This window comes from Schistocerca nitens, chromosome 8, assembly GCF_023898315.1.
Source record: "Schistocerca nitens isolate TAMUIC-IGC-003100 chromosome 8, iqSchNite1.1, whole genome shotgun sequence".
NCBI lineage: Eukaryota > Metazoa > Arthropoda > Insecta > Orthoptera > Acrididae > Schistocerca > Schistocerca nitens.
In genome coordinates, this window is record NC_064621.1 from 544,152,625 (window position 1) to 544,166,598 (window position 13,974).

A 13,974-nucleotide genomic window follows, 5' to 3' on the forward strand; every position below is an offset into this window, starting at 1 on the left:
CCTCGTTGTGTGAACTTTCAGGGTGACCATGCAGCGTCCTCCCGCGACTGTCCCATCTACAAGGAAGAACGCTGTATCCAAGAAATTCAGGTCAAAGAGAAAGTGTCCACCTCGGCTGCTCGCAAGCTATTTGCTAGTAGGAAGCCCACGCTACTCCCAGCGGGAAAATACAGTACTGTCCTCGCCTCTCCTCGGACTACCAGGGAGGTGGCGACGCAGACATGCGATCTGACCTTCAGCACTACGGTCGTCCGTTCGGCCAGTGCTAAGATCGCGCAGTCGACGTCTCCTCTTCCTCCTGTCACCCCTCCGACACAAGCACCTTCATCAGCTTCTGCCAAGACGAAGACCCAAAAGTCAGATGCACGGGCCTTCAAGAAGGAACCGTCCCGTGCAGACTTCCTACGTACCTCGAACTCCCAGCAGTCGACCAGTACTTCCACTAAAAGACCTTCCAAGAAGGCTCATAGGAAGCACAGTTCTCCTTCTCCGCCACGGTGCATTTCTTCTCCTGCGCCACCCAGCGGTTGCCGCCCCAGGCCGTCATCCGTTTCGCCCGGCCGCACCGCTGGTAGCCGAACATCTGGCCGTCTACCGGCGGAGGAAGCTCCTCCTCCCGGCCATCTTAACGAGATGGCCGATGAACCTATAGAACCAATGGACGGTGACCGTCCGCCTACTGATAGCGGCGGCAGTACTCGCTCGAAGCCAGGCCCTCACCGGCCTTCGAGGTGACCCCTTCTTTCTTCCTTTTCTTCTCACGATGGCACTTATTAACTGGAATGTTCGCAGCATTCGCTCCAACCGAGAGGACTTGCTGCTCCGCTTGCACCGTCCTTGGCACACTACACCTCTGTGCGTTTTGCCCTACCCCCTGTGGTAGGTATTCCGGCTCATGGAGGGGTTATGTTGCTGGTCCGGGATGATATTTACTACGATCCCATCACATTGCACACCGGCCTGCAGGCAGTTGCCATCCGAATTGCTCTCCCCACTTTTACATTTTCTATTTGTACCGTTTACACTCCATCGTCGTCTGCCGTTACCAGGGCAGACATGATGCAAATTATTGCTCAGCTACCTGCACCACTTTGTTAACTGGAGACTTCAATGCCCACCATCCCCTTTGGGGCTCTCCAGCATCCTGACCGAGGGGCTCCCTGTTAGCAGACCTTTTCAACCAGCTCAATCTTGTCTGCCTCAATACTGGCGCCCCTACTTTTCTTTCGGACACATCTCACACCTATTCCTATTTAGACCTCTCTATATGTACTACCCAACTTGCACGCCGATTTGAGTGGTATGCCCTTTCTGATACATATTCGAGCGACCACTTCCCGTGTGTCATCCATCTCCTGCATCATACCCCCTCTCCGTGCTCAGCTAGTTGGAACATCTCCAAAGCAGCCTGGGGGCTCTTCTCTTCCAGGGCGACCTTTCAGGATCAAACCTTCACAAGCTGCGAAAGTCAGGTCGCACACCTCACGGAAGTCATTGTCACTGCTGCTGAATATTCCATCCCTCACACTACTTCTTCTCCACGTCGCGTACCGGTCCCCTGGTGGACCGCAGCATGTAGAGACGCTTTACGTGCTCGTCGACGTGCTTTACGCACCTTTAAACGCCATCCTACAGTGGCGAATTGTATCACTTATAAACGATTACGTGCGCAGTGCCGTCGTATTATTAAAGAAAGCAAGAAAGCCAGCTGGGCTGCTTTCACAAGCACCTTCAACAGTTTTACTCCTTCTGTTGTCTGGGGTAGCCTGCGCCGTCTATCTGTCACTAAGGTCCACTCACCAGTTTCTGGCTTGACGGTCGCGACTGACGTCCTTGTGGCCCCTGAGGATGTCTCCAATGCCTTCGGCCGCTTTTTCGCAGAGGTTTCGAGCTCCGCTCATTACCAATCTGCCTTCCTCCCCAGAAAACAGGCAGAGGAGGCTAGGCCACCTAACTTCCGCTCCTCGAATCGTGAAAGTTATAATGCCCCTTTCACCATGCGGGAACTCGAACATGCACTTGCCCGGTCACGGTCCTCCGCTCCAGGGCCTGATTCTATTCATATTCAGATGCTGAAGAACCTTTCTCCTGCGGGTAAAGGTTTCCTTCTTCGTACTTATAATCGCATCTGGATTGAGGGACATGTTCCCGCATGCTGGCGCGAGTCTATTGTTGTACCGATTCCCAAGCCGGGGAAGGACAAGCACTTGCCTTCCAGTTATCGACCCATCTCGCTTACCAGCTGTGTCTGTAAGGTGATGGAGCGAATGGTTAACTCTCGTTTGGTTTGGCTGCTCGAATCTCGACGCCTACTTACCAATGTACAATGTGGATTTCGTAGGCGCCGCTCTGCTGTTGACCATCTGGTTACCTTGTCGACCTTCATTATGAATAACTTCTTGCGGAAGCGCCCGACCGCGGCTGTGTTCTTTGATTTGGAAAAGGCTTACGACACCTGTTGGAGGACGGGCATTCTCCGCACCATGCATACATGGGGCCTTCGCGGTCGCCTCCCTCTTTTTATTCGTTCCTTTTTAATGGATCGACAGTTCAGGGTACGTGTGGGTTCTGTCCTGTCGGACACCTTTCGCCAGGAGAATGGGGTGCCACAGGGCTCAGTTTTGAGCGTCGCTCTCTTCGCCATAGCGATCAGTCCAATAATGGATTGCCTCCCAGCTGATGTATCAGGCTTCCTTTTCGTGGACGATTTTACCATCTATTGCAGCGCGCAGCGTACATGTTTCCTGGAGCGCTGTCTTCAGCGTTCTCTTGACCATCTTTACTCCTGGAGTGTGGCCGGCCGAAGTGGCCGTGCGGTTAAAGGCGCTGCAGTCTGGAACCGCAAGACCGCTACGGTCGCAGGTTCGAATCCTGCCTCGGGCATGGATGTTTGTGATGTCCTTAGGTTAGTTAGGTTTAACTAGTTCTAAGTTCTAGGGGACTAATGACCTCAGCAGTTGAGTCCCATAGTGCTCAGAGCCATTTGAACCATTTGAACTCCTGGAGTGTCGCCAATGGCTTCCGTTTTTCTGCCGAGAAGACGGTCTGTATTAACTTCTGTCGCTACAAAGAGTTTCTCCCACCGTCCTTACGACTCGGTCCCGTTGCTCTCCCATTCGTGGAGACAACAAAATTTTTAGGTCTTACATTTGACAGGAAACTTAGCTGGTCTCCACATGTGTCTTATTTGGCTGCCCGTTGTACCCGTTCTCTAAATGTCCTCCGTGTTCTCAGTGGTATGTCGTGGGGAGCGGATCGAACCGTCCTACTTCGCCTATATCGGTCGATCGTCCGCTCCAAGCTGGATTATGGGAGCTTCGTATACTCCTCTGCACGGCCGTCAATCTTACGCCGCCTCAACTCCATACAACATCGGGGTTTACGTCTTGCGATCGGAGCATTTTATACTAGTCCCGTCGAGAGTCTTCATGCTGAAACCGGTGAATTGCCACTAACCTACCGGCGCGATATACTGCTTTGTCGGTATGCCTGTCGGCTACTGTCAATGCCCGACCACCCGTCTTATCGTTCCTTTTTTGACGACTCTCTCTATCGTCAATACGGGTTGTACGTCTCTGCCCTGCTACCCCCTGGAGTTCGCTTTCGTCGCCTCCTTCAACACCTTGATTTTTCACTCCCTGCAACCCTTAGAGTGGGCGAGAGCCACACGTCACCTTGGCTCCAGGCTCAGGTTCGCGTTCACCTTGACCTCAGCTCGCTCCCAAAGGAGGTTACCCCCGGTTCGGTATACCACTCCCGTTTTGTCGAACTTCGTTCGAAGTTCATTAATATTACCTTCATTTATACAGATGGCTCTAAGACCAATGACGGGGTCGGTTGTTCTTTTATTGTCGGGGCACAAAGTTTCAAATACCGGCTCCATGGCCATTGTTCGGTCTTCACAGCTGAGCTCTTTGCCCTCTACCAGGTTGTTCTTTATATCTGCCGCCACCGACATTCTGCTTATGTCATCTGCTCCGATTCTCTGAGCGCCATCCAGAGCCTCAGTGATCCGTATCCGGTTCACCCTTTCGTGCACCGGATCCGACGCTCTCTTCAGCAGCTGGTGGACGACGGTTCTCCGGTTAGCTTTATGTGGGTTCCTGGCCATGTCGGTATCCCTGGGAACGAAGCTGCAGATGCCGCGGCCAAGGCTGCGGTCCTCCAGCCTCGGACAGCTTCTTGTTGTGTCCCTTCATCAGATTGTAGCAGGGTCATTGAAACCTCTCCCCGCGGCTTGGATGTCCTCCTCACGCCCCTCTCGGCGAGAGGTGGTAGTTTCGGCCCGGTTACGAATTGGACAGTGCCGGTTCAGCCATCGCCATCTGCTGACGGCTGCGCCGGCGCCGTTCTGCCCATGTGGGCAATTGCTGACGGTCCGCCACATTTTAACGTCCTGTCCGGATTTTACTACACTGCGTCTTGATCTTGGCCTGCCATGTACTCTCGATGCCATTTTAGCGGATGACCCAGGAGCAGCTGCTCGCGTTCTTCCTTTTATCAACTTGACCAACCTGTCTAAGGACATTTGATTATGCTGTTTTTTTAATCCTATGCCTGTCGATCTTTTATCGTGTTTTCCCTTTTAGTTGCTGTTTTAAACTTGTGCCTCGCGGTGCATTCCTAACGTAATCTGGGCGCTAATGACCGTTGACGTTGTGCGCCCTAAAACCACAAAAAAAAAGAGGTCACGCAGACCTTAGAAGCGTTCTTGCAGTTGTCATGAACGTCGAAGGCACTTTCCATACGCTGGGAACAGAACATGTTCTCAAGTAGCTATATTCCAGGAACGAGTTCTCTGTTGTGCACGAGAAACTGCTCACGCTGGAGTCCGTGACCAAAGAAGAAAAATCATTATGAACCATATCGTCCTTACAATCACTGACTAGTAGCCAAGGATACAATCGACGCAATTGCTCTACTAAATACGTCACAAATCGCTGCAAATAAGAAACTGTTGTGTAATTTCAAATTTTATCAAGTTTAACTTGTAACAAGAGAATACCCATTGTATTAAAAAAGATTAATAAAGTGAGTCGGTTGTATAAAGTTTATATTTTTTGTATGTGAGATTGATAAAGTAAATAGATGGCAGTCAGCTTGAAACTATGCATATTCGTCCACTCTTTATTTACCTTCCGATTCTGGCTGATCTGTCTACGCCATTTTGCAAACAGGCCGCCCACATCCAGATGTCAAGAGGAGATCAGACACTGGCTGGTCTATTTACAGCGAAGTTGGCCATTTCCTGAGTTCTAAAATTTTAAATTGTTCAATCAAATCTCCTTTAATTATTTCTTCGGTACTTGGTCGATCGGTCCGAGCTACTTGGCGAACTGGACGGCCGAATCCCGAAATCAGGAAAAGATCTGACTTTGGGTGGCCAATTGAAAGCTACACGGCCACTTCGTGACTTGGTCTGCTTGTTCCCTCCTTGGCCGATTTCGGGCTTTGGCCACAGGACATACAACCATTATCCTCCCATAAGTCTGTCAGAATTGTTTAGTGTTGAAAAATTGCATCCAAAGTATGGTTTGCACAAAGGCGAATTGAAGACATTAACAGCGCACACTACCGCCGTGTGGATGGTTCATGAAGCTTAGTCAATATGAGACTGGAGAATACAATCAGACAGTCAGTACTTGATGTTACACGTTCAGTATGTATTGGCAACACTGAGAATGTTTCGACGGCCATCTACACCCCTCATCAGTATTTCTAATGTTGAGCATACGTCAGTACAAGCCCTCAGACGGTCGATATATTGACGATGTGACAAAATTATTATTGAACGTGTGGGACGCCGTACCGACACATACAAGGATGGACAAAAATATGGAAACATTGCAAGAAATTCATACCTGAATCTAAATGCAGATGTTACGCAAGCCCTGCAAGTTGCACTGTTGTATTTCTTCACGATCGGCACGTATGCAACGTCCTAAATACGTTGCAAGTGTCAGTTGTGGTGAGAAAAGTGTTCAGTGTTGTTGTAAGTGCATTAGGTCGGAGCTCAGTGTATTAGAACTTCGGGAAATTGTTGGTGCTCTTATGGTGGGTGCTTCCGTAACCAAGCGAGTTGAAGTGTTTGCTGCCTCTAGAGGCACCATATCGAAGATTTATACTGCACACAGGGAATGTGGAAAGATATCACCCGCAAAGTCACAATGCGGACGAAAGCGCGTCTTGAGCAATTGTAACGGACTGTGATTCAAGAGGATTGCGACGAAAACCAAGAGGACGATAGATGCGAAAGGCACTGCAGGTTTGTATGTCGCACTAGTCAACATTGCAAGCACGAACGGAGCTGCATAATCAGGGAATGGCAGTGTGAACGAAGTCCTTTCGTCGACTGAGTCTTTTTGCACATTATTTCCAACTTCTGGCCGTGTTTACGTCCCAGTTGTATAACATTACGAGATTTTGGTGATGATCTGGGAAGTCATATTGTTGTGTTACGTGCGGCCCATGGTTTCTATGCAAGGCCGCATTACTGCCGACGGTTGCATCACTATTTTGATTGATCTTATCCATCTCTTGGTTCAGTGTTTGTTCCCGAATGGTTGATGCTGTATTCCAAAACGACAGAGCTATCGTCGTCCGCCACTGGTTTTGACTGCACGAAGATGAATTTTCGGAACTCCTTTGGCCACCACAGTTAAAAGATCTCAATATTACTGAGCCTCTGTGGTCTATTTTGGAGAGAAGCGTCCGTGATCGCTGTCCACTTGTATCATCGTTATCTGACCTTGCCACTATTTTGCTGGAATAATGGTATAAGATTTCACTGAAAACCATACCGAACCTGTATCTATCTATTCAGAGACGACTGGAAACTGTTTAGAATGCCTACGGATTTCCTACACCGTATTAGTCATGGCAATGATGTGTTGCGTTTGTGGCGTTACAATATTTTTGTTAACCGCTATACGTATGACATACACCGATGATGTAAAACATAATGGCCGCTGGTCGAAGCAAGACTAAATGCAGCCTTTTGGCCTTATGAGCGCGTAATGTTTCGAGGAATGTGTGAATGCTAAGCTTCAATAATACCGGCAAACCGCAGGGACTGATTCCTGACTGGAAACGGAGGAAAAAAGGTCCTATGAACATGTGTCTGTAAATGGACGGCGTACGTATAACGACAACAAAAATGGTTGAAATGGGTCTGAGCACTATGAGACTTAACATCTAAGGTCATCAGTCCCCTAGAATTATAACTACTTAAACCTAACTAACCTAAGGACGTCACGCACATCCATGCCTGAGGCAGGATTCGAACCTGCGACCTGAAGGCTGAAGCGCCTAGAACCGCTCAGCCACTACGGCCGGCGCAACGACAACAAATATTCGTCGGCGATATCATCCAGTGTAGTGGAGATTCTTGATTCGTCACTGAATGCAATACTTCGCTTCCCAGTCATGGAAACATCCCAAAAACACAGCCATTTGTGTTGTGGTGCTAACGATGGTTTACGCATGTGACGGGAGTTACCTAGTCTGGCTGCTGATAGTCTACTGCCAGTGATACGGGATGACACAGAATGGTGCAGTGAGTCCATTACTTGTTCTCGAATGACAGAGGCGGATGGGAAGGGGTTGAGATGTGCCTGTGGCACAATATGGCGATCCTGGCTTGTGGTGGTCACACGTTGCCCACCAGAATCTTGACGATGACTATGCGTATCCTCATGTTCCCATGCAGTACGTCATCTCGCCATGACACATCCAAATGCCCTAAAGGTCTGGATAATACACGATTCGACCAGTCATCAAACAGATCCCCACAATGAGGCCCCTCTCAAACTCTCTCAAGCGCTGATAATGCTTTCTCATACGCATAGGCGGGATCTCTGTGTCGTTGATGAGTCAATATCTGACGGCGTGTACCACCCTTATGTTCAATAACAGCACTAAACGCGAACAACAGAAGTGCATTCCGAAGGATGCTCTAAACGTCACAGAAAATTGCAGCTCTAATCATTTACATATGCACCACTGCTGTATACGGGGTTACATTGACATCTAACCATTTCTTCTGGGGACTTCACATTTTTTGTTACATAGTATATAACTAAACACGTGACTCAGCCTTAGTTCACTGAACTGAGCGATTATACATGGCATAAACCCATTTCGGCCATATGATACAGCGCAAATTACTTTCATCTGGACTTACCGCACCATACGCCGATTTTATACAGCATTTCACGACTTCGGGAGTACTCGGTGGTATCCGTCAAAAGGAAACAACTAAACAATTTCAAAGTAAAATTAAGGACAATTAAAGAACACACATTTCCTATTGACAGAAACTGAAAAGAAACAACTTGCATGCATGAATCCAAAAACACCACACCTAAGAGCACACCCAAAAATACACAAAGATGGAAATCCGAAACGTCCCGTGGTAAACTCTTTAAATAGCCCAGCATACAAGCTGTCACAAAAAAACGAATAACATACTGATGAAAAATTACACATATGAAGCAACATATTCCATAAAAAACAGCATGATACTAGCTGAAGAACTAAGAACCAAAAAGCTCCCCCGAGATGCACAGTTTGTATCACTTGAAATCACTAACCTTTACTCAAACATACCCATACAAGAAGCTCTAACAGTAATACAGAAGAACCTTATGCAACACAAGAAACTTTCATACACAGAGAATGTCGAATTTGTGGAACTCCTTCAGTTAACCCGAAGTTCCAACTACTTTACCTTTAAATGCAATATTTATAAACAACCACATAGCCTAGCAATGGGATCATGTATATCTAGTACCACTGCTGACGTATACATAAATCACTTAGAACAAAAATTATTTAACAGCCAAGAACCTTTCCTAAAGAAAATAGAACTTTATGGGAGATATATACACTACTGGCCATAACGTGCTACAGAGGCGAAATTTAACCGACAGGAAAAAGATGCTGTGATATGCAAATGATTAGCTTTTCAGATCATCCAAATAAGGTTGGCGTCGGTGGCGACACCTACAACATGCTGACATGAGGAAAGTTACCAACCGAATTCTCATACACAAACAGCAGTTGACCGGCGTTGCCTGGTGAAACGTTGTTGTGATGCCTCGTGTAAGGAGGAGAAATGCGTACCATCACGTTTTCGGCTTTGATAAAGGTTTGCGGTTTATCGTATCGCGACATTGCTGTTTGCGTTGGTCGAGATCCAATGACTGCTAGCAGAATTTGGAATCGGTGGGTTCAGGACGGTAATACGGAACGCCGTGCTGGATCCCAACGGTCTCGTATCACTAGCAGTCGACATGACAGGCATCTTACCCGCACGGCTATAACTGATCGTGCAGCCACGTCTCGTTCCCTGAGTCAACAGATGGGGACGTTTGCAAGACAACAACCATCTGTACGAACAGTTCGACGACGTTTGCAGCAGCATGGATTATCAGCTCAGAGACCATGGCTGCGGTTACCCTTGACGCTGCATCACAGACAGGAGCGCCTGCGATCGTGTACTCAACGACGAACTAGGTGCACAAATCGCAAAACTTCATTTCTTCGGATGAATCCAGGTTCTGTTTTCAGCATCATGATGGTCGCACCCGTGTTTGGCGACATCACGGTGAACGCGCATTGGAAGCGTGTATCCGTCATCGCCATACTGGCGTATCACCCGGCTTGATGGTATGGGATGTCTCTACCCTTCATGCAATCCCTGCGAAACCCTACATTTCAGCAGGATAATGCATGACCACATGTTGCAGGTCCTGTACCGGCCTTTCTGGATACAGAAAATGTTCGACTACTGATCTGGTCAGCACATTCTCCAGATCTCTGACCAATTGAAAACGTCTGGTCAATGGTGGCCGAGCAACTGGCTCATCACAATACTTCAGTCACTACTCTTGATGAACTGTGGTATCGTGTTGAAGCTGCATGGGTAGCTGTACCTGTACACGCCATCCAAGCTCTGACTCAATGCCCAGGCCTATCAAGGCAGTTATTATGGCCAGAAGTGGTTGTTCTGGGTACTGATTTCTTAGGATCCATGAACGCAAATTGCGTGAAAATTGAATCACATTTCAGTTCTAGTATAATATATTTGTCCAATGAATACCCGTTTATCATCTGCATTTCTTCTTGGTGTAGCAATTTTAATGGCCAGTTGTGTAGATGACACACTACTGTTCGTGAAAGGGGTTACGAAAGACATTACATACATTCTAAATTATTTCAATAATCTACATGACAAAATTTACAGTGGAACATGAGCAAAATAAAATCATCAACTTTCTGGACCTAAATATTACAAGACACAACAGTACATGCACTTCAAAATTTATAGGGAAAACACAATGACCGACACCACAATCGCTGCAACTCACGTCACCCAAATATCCATCAACAGGCAGCATACAGGTCAATGCTACATAGGGCAACAAAAATACCATTGAACCAAGAAAACATGCAACAAGAAATAAACACAGTCAAAAATACTTCATTTGCCCTTGTTTACAGTGTTTCCATGGTTGACAAAATCCCAGACACAGTGAAGAAAAACCCAGGTGCAAACTGCACCACAGAAGAAAAAGAGAAAAAGAAATGTATCTCTAGCATCCCATACATAGACAATGTATCACAGAAGATAGCAAATATTTTGAAAGATCACAAAGTAAAAATTGAGTTTTCTACATCTAATAAATTACAACAAAAACTAATACATAATATAAAGTGTAATCATGATCCAGATTCAGACTCTGGAATATACAAGGTAACACGGCAGGATTGCTTCATGCTCTACTTAGGACAAACAGTCCGAAATTTCAACACCAGGTACACAGAGCACATTAAAGCCTACACACACAACTAACACACTACGTCAGCAATGGCAACACACATACATAATACTGGAGACCCATTTGGAAAAATAGAGCAAAATGTCAAAGTACTCCACTGACTAAATAAGGGACATCGAATGGATTTGCTAGAAGAACTGGAGATGTATTCACATTACAGAAACTATGAAGATACGGTAACATATTAAACGAAAAACTTGAAAGTGAATTAGTGAATTTCTTCAGATGTTTCGATAGTATACTTAAATAAAAATAGTGAAACATAGAAATAAGCACAATTGTAAAATTGATATAAGTAATTTATCAGACAAACTATTGAGATAAATAGCATCTGTACAAAAGCGTGTCATAATCCGTGGAAGCCCTATAATATTATCTCTGTAGACTACTTGTAAGAAGATCTTTGAAACTGTTTGTTAATATAAGATGTTTTCGATGTGTAAAGTGTACAACAAGTCGTGTATGATGTTTAGTGTGTGTGGCTCTCTGCACAAATGGACCATTAGAAAACTGTAAGAATAAATTCTTCTAAATTTCGCCTACAACTTCACCAAAAGAATCGATAACCAACTAAAAACTCGCGTGTTTCTTATATATTGCAGTAAAAATCAACGAAATGAAGCAGACTCTCACACATTGACAACATCAATAGAAATATCTTAATACACACAAAAAACGCATTTGAAAGTGGGAATCATTTCCCGAAACGCGTCGTGTGAAAAGTAAATAAAGAAAAATTGTGACTGATAGCAGAAGATTTATTTATAAACAAACCTACTAAATAAATCCTCATTAGAACTAAAGCTGGTTCATACTGTGTGGAAAAAGTAAAAGTTACTGTCTGAAAGTTTTAAGATTTGTGCAAATGTCACAAATAATACTGTCCTCCGCTTTAAGATTTTTATTTAAAATGGAGACCAACATTAAACAAGAAAGGTAGTTTCCATAGCAATTATTCGTCCGACAGAACTTCCAAAGGATTGTTTTTCTCATTCAGAGTGATTTTACTTTTTGCTCTCATAGAAAAGAAGCTTAATAACATGGTACCGCGTATTCGAAAGAAAGACAACTTGAAACAATAACGCAGCAAACAAGACCAATACGCCACAGTCAGCAGCAGACAGATCGCTGCTACTGACATCTCCGTTATTTATGAACAATTGAAGGCAGTACTCAAAGTGACCTCCCTTGGTTAAATGAACGGTAAGATTCACGAGTTACTTTCAAAAAACTTTCGCTCAGGCGAGGGCCGGATTAAATCCCTTCGTGGGCCCGATGAGGCTCACGAGCCCTGTTGTACGAACTTGGTTTGCTCTACAGTAACGATGATGTACCAGGAGTGTCATAAACAATCTCGTATGAGACGATTCCTCGGCAGAAATCCTGCTTGCCTGCCCCGATACTCATGCAAGCCGTTTTCTGCGACGCAGACCCTCTGCGAAACGCCCAGAAGTCGGAGAGCAGTTTTCCGCACCAAGGGTCCTCCCGGCGCCGTCCTTTGTGTCACGGCTGGCTGCCCAGCAAACACGACGGGACATGAGAGGCGGCGCATGGAAAGGAGCAGCGGGGACGCCTTTCAAAGCAAGCGGCGACTCCTCATCCTCAGAGTGGATCGCCGCTTCTCGAGAGATTACGGGAGCTGGTGCACTCTCCCTGCTCACCGCTACAACTGCCAGGGGTAGAGGAGAGGGGAACAGAAAAGTAGGAGGAGAACGTAGCGGAGGAGAAGAAAAAGGGGAATGTGAGAAGGAGAATATGAAAGGAGAATCTGAGGAGAAGTAGGATAGTGGGAGGTGGAGGAGGAGAATATAAGGAGGAGAAGGAAAATATAAAAAGGAGAACCTGAGGAGGAGGATGAGAATGAGAATATACTAAGGAAGATGTGATAAGGAGAATCCAATAAGGAGAAAGAGACTATGGTAAGGAGAATATAAGGGAGTGTGAAGAGAAGAGAATGGGAGATAGAAAATGTTAGCAGGAGACGGAGAATGTGATAAAAAAGAGAAGAATGTGAAAAGGAGGATGATTTGAGAAGGAGAATATCACAAGCAGAATTTGTGTGTCTGAAGAAGAGGAAGAATGAGAAGTAGAGTTGAAAATTGTTAGCGTATCACAGAGATGTCTCTTAAATCACTGAACTTTTGTTTTTGTTATGTTCTTACATAAGTAGCTTAAATCAAGTGTCTCTCCAGTAGCAACAATAGTTCTGTACAGAGAGTCCAGTAAAACACATTTAAGTCAGCAGTTACGTGATATTTCTGCATTGTAATGACAGTGTGACGTCTACCATGAATGTTCGGCAGTTAAAAGTATGTGAAATACCCTACATATAAGGACAGAGAATTCGGTACGTTTTGCGGATAGCAAAAACTGTGAGCAAGCTCTCTGTCGCATTTAATGAAAATAAAATGCTCTCGACAAGTCTGTCTACGTAGCTACTGCAACCTATTTATACCTCAACTTGCTTGCTGTAGTCAAATCTTGGCCTTCCTGTGCAATTTTACCCCCACACCTCCCTCCATTGCAAATTTGTATTCACTGATGCGTCAGGATGTTTTGTATCAACATATACCTTCTTACAGCCAAGTAGTGCTCCCAGAAAGCTCTTTTGTCCCAAATTCTGTTCATTACCTCTTGCTGAAATTTATATTGGATGTTAACATAGTTCACCTTTTCAGATAAGCTTTTATTTCTAACGGCAGTTCTTTTAATATCCTATTTATTTCCAATATTGTCACTTATTTTTAAGTCCAGATAGCAAAATCTCTGTACTAGTTCCAGCGTCCATTCGCGCTAACCTAATTCCCTCAGGATCTTTCGATTTTATTGGACTACACTTCAGGACTATTGTTTTAATTTTGTTGATGTTCATTATATAACCTCTACTCATCGCACCATCCATTCTGCTCATCTAATATTCCAAGTCTTTTGACATTTCTGCCAAAACGGCAATAACATAGGCAAACCATAAAGAGTTCTTGTTCTCACTAGAACGTCACTCCTGTCACATGTTTCTCTTTAGAATCGTTCATTATCTGCTCAGTGTACAGATCGAATAACGTATGGGGTAGACTACAACCGTTGCTCAATCTCCTATTTCTTACTACCTCTTTCCGATCACCCTCGATTCATT